Source organism: Girardinichthys multiradiatus, chromosome 7 (genome assembly GCF_021462225.1).
Source record: "Girardinichthys multiradiatus isolate DD_20200921_A chromosome 7, DD_fGirMul_XY1, whole genome shotgun sequence".
NCBI classification, from domain to species: Eukaryota; Metazoa; Chordata; class Actinopteri; order Cyprinodontiformes; family Goodeidae; genus Girardinichthys; species Girardinichthys multiradiatus.
Window position 1 is genome coordinate 28,222,551 of NC_061800.1, and position 8,723 is coordinate 28,231,273.

Below are 8,723 nucleotides of genomic sequence, written 5' to 3' on the forward strand. Positions count from 1 at the left end.
TTAATTAGTCACTCTCCCTAAGTTCTCCTGCATTCCCTCTTCCACCAGCTGCACCCGATTCCCTCCTTAATTAGCTTCCTCGGTTCATTGGTTCTTTCTCCACCCTACCTCTGCATTTATACTTTTTGGTTTTACTGTTTTCACCACTGGTTCCTTCTGGACACTTCTCTGGTTATTCCCTGCTCGATGTCTCCGTGTGCCTGCTACTCCATGCCAGTTACCATGTCCATGTTCCATGTCCTGCATCCTTGTAAGTTCATTTATTAATATTATTAAAATCTTCGACTTACCATGTGACTCCCGTTCTCCTGCTATGGTCTTGCAAAACCCTAACCCATCATGAAACTCTGCTGATTGAGATACAATTTTGAAAAGTAAAATATTTTCCTCTACCTCTTTGGTCACTTCACTACATCTGTTAAGTTTGTGGCTGAAGAGAAGACTGCAATCTCATGCAAAAATGGATGCACATTTTTCCTATCTGCTGCACTTAATGGGTATGTTTGCATCTGACATATTTAGTGAGATCTACTTTGTAAATCCAGTGAAGACATAGAGCAAACAGTAGAAACAAAAACAACCCTCTTAATGTAATATCAAAAAGTAGTTATATTTTAGCAGAAATGTTTAAAAACATTATTTATCAAATTAGTATACATTTCAAATTTACTAAATCTAGACTCTAGATATAGATCTAATTAAATTACGATTTTCAATAAGTTATAGAAGAAGGCAAAAAAAATGCGATGGGAAAGAAGCAGGTAAAGTTGATGTAACTTTTCTTTTCCTAAACTTGAAGGTCACATCCTGTCAAGAATTTGACCACAGCCATTTTTTCACAGCAATAAAATATACTTTCGCTGCCAAGTCACTGGGGAAATTAAGTCACACTGCGAAGGGTCCCAGTTAACAACCATTCCTCAAATAAGGTACCTTTTTTAAAGCATGGAATGGACTTGTTACTAAATATTTCACTGAAAAACACAGCATCACTATTTGTAGCTGAGAAATAGATGAAACAGTTAGGAAAGATTCCCAGCACTTTAATTAGTTTAAAAGTTAAGACAATATAAAAAATATTGCATAAATGTTATAAATATGGATTAATCATTTTTCTTTGCTTACTTATTTTACTTGAGAAACTGTTAATGCCAGTCTCATAATTCCCATGTAAAAGCAGAACAAATAAAGTTGTTTGTAGCAGGACTACAAGATATGATTAGCAAAAAAAGGCAAATACTAATATAGACAATATTTATTCCAAACAATTGATTATCAAATTTTAGTACTAAAATATCAGTGAATATAATAGAAAACTCACTATTTGCTCCAGAGTTTAACTAAAAAATTCGAAAGCAATTACAGTGGCAGTGTAGGAGGATCTGAATTATTAAAGAGGGAAATGTTGACATGCAAACACGGTAACAAAACAATTTAAATCAAATGAAGGGTCAAATACAGAAAAAATAACACAGTGGACAAAGTTTAACACCGATGGTCTAAGGAAAAAATAAGGCTTTAAATGTATAAATACAAGAAGCCGCCAGTTCCATTAATATTACATATAAGTGGGTTCTAAGAGTATAAAATGGGATGGATACCATAAGTGCTTGAAGTTCTCAAATCAGAGGAAATGTAAAGTTTTCCCCCATAATTTGAGGTAAAAAACTGAGATAAAACTCACATTGACAAGATTTTACAAAGGTTTGTGAACAAACATAGAAAACAACCACAATGATGGTACAAGAGCAAGGTTGCACTTTAGCACATTTCTTATATTTTCTTTTTTTAGATCACTTTAGCATATTTTGTTGTTTAACTCAAGTGCTTGAAGAAATGGACTCGAGGCCTCAACCCTCATCAAATGAAATGTAAGCAGTTTGTGACAACTCAGACGCCTCCATATCTGTTAGTTGTGAACAGTTCCTTTGTATTATTCATGCAAATGCTCCATCACTCTTTCATTCCCTTGATTTCTCAGCAATTTTTAGGCCTTTTTCTCTGTGATTGCATCAATCTGTTGTTTTGACCAGATCACATGTGCCAAGAATTTATGCAGAAGATAGGGATCATGTTGCTTCTTGTATCCTTGAAGGAACTACTGGCTTAAGAATTAGCCATTCTGATTCTAACTGATGTTTAAAAAACTCCAAAATGATGATGAACTGGATGAAAAACTGGATTAATTACTTTTCATTTCAAGCTATTTTCCTACTGTTGGTCCCATTTGAGCTTCATTAAATGCTGCTCTGTTTCAAGATGCCATATAAAGTAGTTACTGTGTTCTGTTTAGCCTATTTAGCCAGTTTAAAAATGGTAAAGTACAAACTATTGTAAAATGTTAAGTCCATATTACCCATCCCTAGCAGAAGACTTCATTCAGTCTGTCTTTTCCATACATTTTATTGTAATCATCACTTAGATTAAGGGAATTAAGTGGTGTTTCTTTTGGTGTGGCACACTCTAATCCTTCCAGTTTTCATGCATTAAATCCATTATCTACCTTGGTAATATTTTTTGGACTTAACTTCAGCCACGGTGAATATTAAACCATGACAGTTGCGGTTTCCCCTTAAAGTGAAAACAGACCTATACAATGCAGGTGCGTTCATCAATGGTCTTAAGTAACTTCAGAAATGACCTTTTTAACCCTTAATGCCACATATCGTATTACAACAAATCATATCCAGTCCAGCATTTCATAAGACAAAAACTACACAACTGTCTTTAAGTCAGACTTCACTAACAACAATTTTCCGCAGCCAAACAGCCAGAAAAAAACTGATTTCCAACAAACAAGAGCAGACCTAAAAACTATACCCCGACCAAAACACCATCAACGTAATCAAGTGTGAACAGCCTATATTTATTGTGACCTCTGTGTGTCCATTAATGTGTTGCTTGACTTTGTCTCTGCCTCATCAGGCAACAGCTCACTGTCTGATAATCAATAAAACAAGTAGAAAACATGTCTCTGATAACTGATCATGCTGCCCTTTCACTGTATGTTAAATTCTGTTTTCCCTACATTGTTGGTCCAAAACAATATAAAGTAATTTAACAAATAAAAACAATATAAATACAATATAAATGTGTGATATACATCTACATAACATAGCATCATATATATGACATCAGTTATGTAAATGTTTGATTAGGGTTCTTTTAATGTAATCTTCTGCCTCTCAGTTGTTTGTTTTTTGCTGTGTGTATTAATAGGCTAATATTTTGAGAAGATAACATCATTTTTTTTCCTCAATATGACCATGGAAACAGTGATCTGGAGAAATTGAGGCTAAAAATATCTTGTAGCTAACCCCAGTGGACATAGGTGATATGACACTTTACTGTACTTAAAAAAGAACATTTTAAATAAAATCCAGGAACATTTCTGTTTATTTTTAATACCAAATCTTTCAGTATAACTAGGGAAACTAGACTATAACTAGCTAAGAAACACAAAAAAAAAATAATTATCAAACCAATACAGCTGCCAAAAGACAATCTTGGTCTACTCATGGCACATTTGTACAGGGAATTACAGGATAAAATACTACAACAAGCCAAGTACTGTCATGTTCAACATAAATTGCTTTCCCGCAACGCAAGGGTGCGACATAGACATGTACCAAGCTGTACCGTTTGAACCAATAGGAAAATTCAACTGCAATAGACATCGTTCAACCCAAAGGGGGCGGCATTAAGTTTATATGAACATTAAAACAATTGCACAGTAGCACCATTAAGGCCCAGTTTATACAGTTTATCTACAAAAAAAAAGTTGATTTGAGGTTTAGTTCCACTTTAAATATGTTAAGTCTTATAAATGTGTTTAGTTGACAAAATTGCAGAAACTGATTAAAATCTGTTTATAAATGTAATATAAACTGTAGCTCTGAAGGGAAATTGTGATAAAACTGTGACTTTGATATTACCTTGAAAAGAAACTGTGACTTAATACTTCTGCTGTATTGTCCACCTGTGCTTGAAAGGTAGATGGATCACTAATGGATGTTTGCTTTTTTCCTTTTTTGTATTTAGTATTACTATTTTTTTTTAAATAACTTAATACATTTATTTTCTTCTTTTCAACAGCAGGAATTCCCAGCCAAAATGGTTTTGTGTTAGTTTATATCCTTTTTCTGTCCTCTGATCCCCCAGGCATTTGCAGACGATGGCTGTGCTAAATCAATGTGGCTCTGCTGTGATTTCTTTAATTTGAAAGGGAGTTTATTATCTTTCCTGTGCATGTGTTATATTCTCCTGTCTGTGCATGACCTACCTTCTCCCCTTGCAAGTGTTCATTTCACTTATGTTCAAAACTTATCACCAAACTTGTGATTCAAAACAAAATCTAACCTTAGTGACCTAAAACTCCTGTTTTAGGTCAGTAAGGATTACCATTGTTTTTTACCAATGTTAATTACAATTCAAATTCTCAAGTTTACACACATTTCCCTAGTATTGGGTGGACCTGCTTTTTACACTGTATGACTTTGTTCAAACATTTTGGGGTGTCCTTCTGCAAGCTTCTCACAACTCTGCTGCAATTTTGACCCATTGCTCCTGATAGGACGGGTGTAACTGAGTCGGGTCTGTAGTCAGGTCTGCCAACAAATTTTCTAAGAGATTGACATCAGGGCTTTGTGAGGGCCACTCTAAAACATCAACGTTGTTTGTCCTTAAACTACATTGTAACTTATATGGCAGGATCATTAAGGTCATTGTCTATTTGGAGGACCTATTTGTAACAAAGCTTTAACTTCCTGACTAACGTCTGTAGATGTTGCCTTAATATTCCCATATCATGTTTTTGCTCATGATGCAGCTATTTTGTGAATTGCACCAGTTCTTCCTTAGTTAAACACAACAGGCCTATAAGTTATAGTCAGAACAATCACATAATGGCCCTGTTAATGTGTTAAACCTACACCAATACATTCCTCTCTGGGACACAGAACCCACGTCCTTTCTGAATAGCATTATGGCAAGAAATACGATGGTGTTTATACAAGTGTATAACTGTTTGACCCAAGAACCTGGCACTTTCAGGCACCTTGGCACCCAAGATGAACCACAATTCTCTTCTTGATATCTAGGCTGATTTCTTTTGGATTTTGTCATGATGTCACACAAGGAAGCAGTGTGTTCGAGGTATCGTCTTAAAAAACATCCACAGGTGGGCCTCAAATTAACTCAAATGTTGTGAATTAATCTATTCGTAGATTTTAAAAAACCATGACATTATTATCTGAGCTGTTTAAAAGCATTATACAATGGTTTATTTATACTTTTGAATTTAAAAAAAGTCATAAATGTTGCCTAAAAATTGTTTCCCTTTTATTCCGGTATTTTGCAAATAAAAATCATTTAGGTTATCGTAACTTATTTCAGTCTGAGGTTGCTGGACAATGACCAAAAAGTTAATGTCTTGTTTCCACTGTATTTCCCTGTGCATATAATTTCTGCCTAATACAAGTCATTGGAAGAATCAAGGATCTCAGATAGACAATAGACAGTTAACAGTCAACTTTTTAAACACCACACCAACTATAGCCGGATTCAAAAATACATGCAGACAAATCTTTCTTCTTTTATGTAAATATGTTTTCCAGCTAACATTTTATTATGTAAATTATTAGCTTAAATGGTATAAGAGGCAATATTAAGTGTTCCAGAATTAAACCATGTTTATGAATTCATAAATCCTTTCAGATTTAAATAGAGTACTTAAATCCAACTGATCGTTTCTCCCAGCCAGATGCCTTATAAATATTCCAACAACATTTATTCCAAATTCATTTCAATACAAAATACAGTGACATCCTCATAATTAATAGCACACTGTAAGCCCAGTGCAACAAGGCAGACAACACTGACTAAGCAAAGATGTTGTACTTTAAACCAGGGATTAAGGCTTTACACACAGTAGACATGGAGAAAAGTGATTAGTGAAAGCAGATGCAGTAAGCACACAGTAACACACATGCTGTACATAGAATCATGGTGTGAACAAGCAGTTTAGCAGCAAGAATACAGCCGCACCTTCCCTGGCAATGGCCCGCAAGTTAAGAGAAATTCTAACATGGCTAAGTGTTGTTATAGTAGTCTGATTGTTTTGAATTGAATTTATTTCACAACTGATGGCCTACAACTTTAATCTACAGCATTAATGAGAGTCTTGCATTGGTATAACAGAGCGAAGCTTTTATAAAAGTATAGCAAAATAAAGAGAAGCAGCAATCCATTTACTTTTATGGATGAACAAAGTCTAAAATTGTTTTATAATGAGCTAAATTTGTTTTTTGTTTTTTTTGCATGGGCAAGTCGGCTGCAAATCTAATTTTAGTCATATTTTTCTTAGAGCATTGTGTTTTGTCTGAAATCAGCAGCAGATGCTTTCAGAGATGGTCTTTTGCCTACTAAAAATAATCAAATTAAAGAAATATGCTGCACTTGTCTCTATAACTCTAAACCTTGCCAACACACACACTTAACCAGTAAATGTCAACACACACAACTGCACTGATTTATATAGTCGGGTCCAATAACAATCATTATTAAAACGAGAAAAAGTTTCAGGTTTGCACGTTTTAGACACCTAGTGAAAAAAACTAGATGTCCTGATTGTTCTAACATTTGTTCAAAGTTTGATATTTAACACCATGCAGCTCTTGTTCTCATCGCCCAGTTGGACAACCTCCGCAGTTCTAACGGGGAGCGCAGAGGTAGAAGCTCTGCCAAATAGGACAGAGATCAGTGTGTGCTCACAGAGGAAGTAGCTGCACCGCTAAATACCCAGATGGGTATGACCCTACAGCACACAAGCAGAGATCAAAAGCCCCAAAAAAGGTGGAGACGCCCGAAATCCTTCAGTTGAGCGCACAGAGACCAGGAAGGACATATGAGCAGAGGATGGATGGATGTCCTCACACTGCAGAATTCTTTTAAAAAGTAGGACCATCCCCGCTCACTGCATTTCACAAGAGCAAAGAAAAAGCTCAACCTGCGCCTGCACACGGCATATCGGATGGAAAATAAAAACAACAATCCTTGCTGCACCTACCTCACTCTGCGTCCTCTTCGAACTCACACCGATACTCCTCTGCTCTGCTTCAGCATCCCAGAGCTCTGCTGCCAGAGACGAGGTGGTGGGGGCAGAATCATGACGGTGATGCAATGAGGCTGACGCGCCACTCAACGAGGCGTAGCCGACCAATCAAAAATGTAATCCGATAAATTCCTCTCCAATCCAATCGAGTGGAGAAAGAGAAGGTGGCGCTCGGCCGCAATTGTAGTAGCAAGGTAGATTGACGCCGTTGGAGAATTCATGGTCAATCCGTGCGCTACGAGACCATCATGTGTGACCTGAAATGTTTGATTAAAGTCATTCTGATGAAGAATAATGTAACGATGCTTTTTCTTTAAGGTTTCCTGTGAAATTTAATGATTTATACAAAAAATCTGTTGCGCCAAAAAATAAATAAATACATAAACATTAAAATAAGATGATCTATAACAGTTCAATGATAACAATAATAATAATAAAGTTGAATAGATCTGAACAATAAATAAAAAAAAATAGGTTAATTTGGCTTGACCTTTTATCAACATGCCCATTTTTAAAAGAAAATAATTTGAAGTGGTTTGACAGGCCAATTTATCATATTATGGAAAATAAATCTGAACCTTCCATACATGGATTCAGAGTTTCTAAAGAAGCTGGACTATGCCTAAACTTATTTATACTTTATTAAAGCTCTAGAACTGAGGGTACTCGCTGTTGTATTTTTTTAAAGAAGATTCTGACTCTGTTTTAATCTGGACTTCCATCAAAGATATGCCAAACTCTTGCATGTTGACAAAATCAGGGACTGCTGAATTGTATAGTAGTAATTTCGCTATTTACTTGTGCATTAATGGTACCTTTAAACATCTGATTGTTACTTTTCTTTTACCTACAACAGGGAGGATGGTCCTTCTCATCTTTGTTCTTGCGTAATACTGTTTCATGCAACACTTCTCTGCACCAGATGGCAACACAGAGTGACAGTGGTTTTTTTTTATGTGCTGCTGTGTTTGAGGCACTATTTTTTGATTTACTACCTGTGGGCTGTGTTGTTTGCTTTAGATTTTGAATGTATACGATGTATTTTAAACACATATCACCAGATGCTGCTTTTCGCTCATCTGTAGCCTCTTTGTTTATCACTCCTCCATATGCTTTTTGGTTTCCTTAGTGTGGAACCAGACCATTAATATTGTATCCAATTTGTGGTGTTCTCCCAAACAAGCTGTTGTTTCATTCAGTATTATGACTTTATTGCCTTGTGCACTTTGGTTTTGCCCCGGTTAAATAAAGTTATGTTGTCAGTTTGCAGGAATGCCTCTGGACAGTAAGCCTGCATATGTATCATCCTTCACACCTCCACACAACAACACAGTGGCATGATGGTTTTTAATGCAGTGCTGTTTGTGGACTCAAATTTCTTATGCATCCAGCAGGAAGGTCTTGTCTAAACCTTTATGCATTGGTATTTTACTTTGCTCCATGAATATTTATACTGGTCCTTCTCAAAATATTAGCATATTGTGATAAAGTTCATTATTTTCCATAATGTCATGGTGAAAATTTAACATTCCTATATTTTAGATTCATTGCACACTAACTGAAATATTTCAGGTCTTTTATTGTCTTAATACGGATGATTTTGGCATACAGC

At 35.6% G+C, this 8,723-nt stretch overlaps 1 protein-coding gene and 1 long non-coding RNA gene across 5 annotated transcripts in view; one reads left to right on the forward strand and one right to left on the reverse strand.

Annotated features, from left to right (window-relative positions):
• Positions 1-7,940, reverse strand: part of b3galt1b (UDP-Gal:betaGlcNAc beta 1,3-galactosyltransferase, polypeptide 1b) — a 76,845-nt gene extending 68,905 nt beyond the window's left edge. For 2 of the 4 annotated variants that reach the window (XR_007038890.1, XM_047369591.1), the window contains exon 1: positions 7,067-7,940. The gene's annotated coding sequence lies outside the window, so the exon portion shown is untranslated. The remainder of the gene's footprint in view (positions 1-7,066) is intronic. The other 2 variants (XR_007038889.1, XR_007038888.1) reach the window with 2 other exon arrangements.
• LOC124870793 lies at positions 137-7,073 on the forward strand. The gene is made up of 3 exons (XR_007038891.1): positions 137-250; positions 5,100-5,179; positions 6,672-7,073. It is a non-coding gene; the product is annotated as an uncharacterized LOC124870793 (long non-coding RNA).
• Positions 7,941-8,723: the final 783 nt, after the last annotated feature.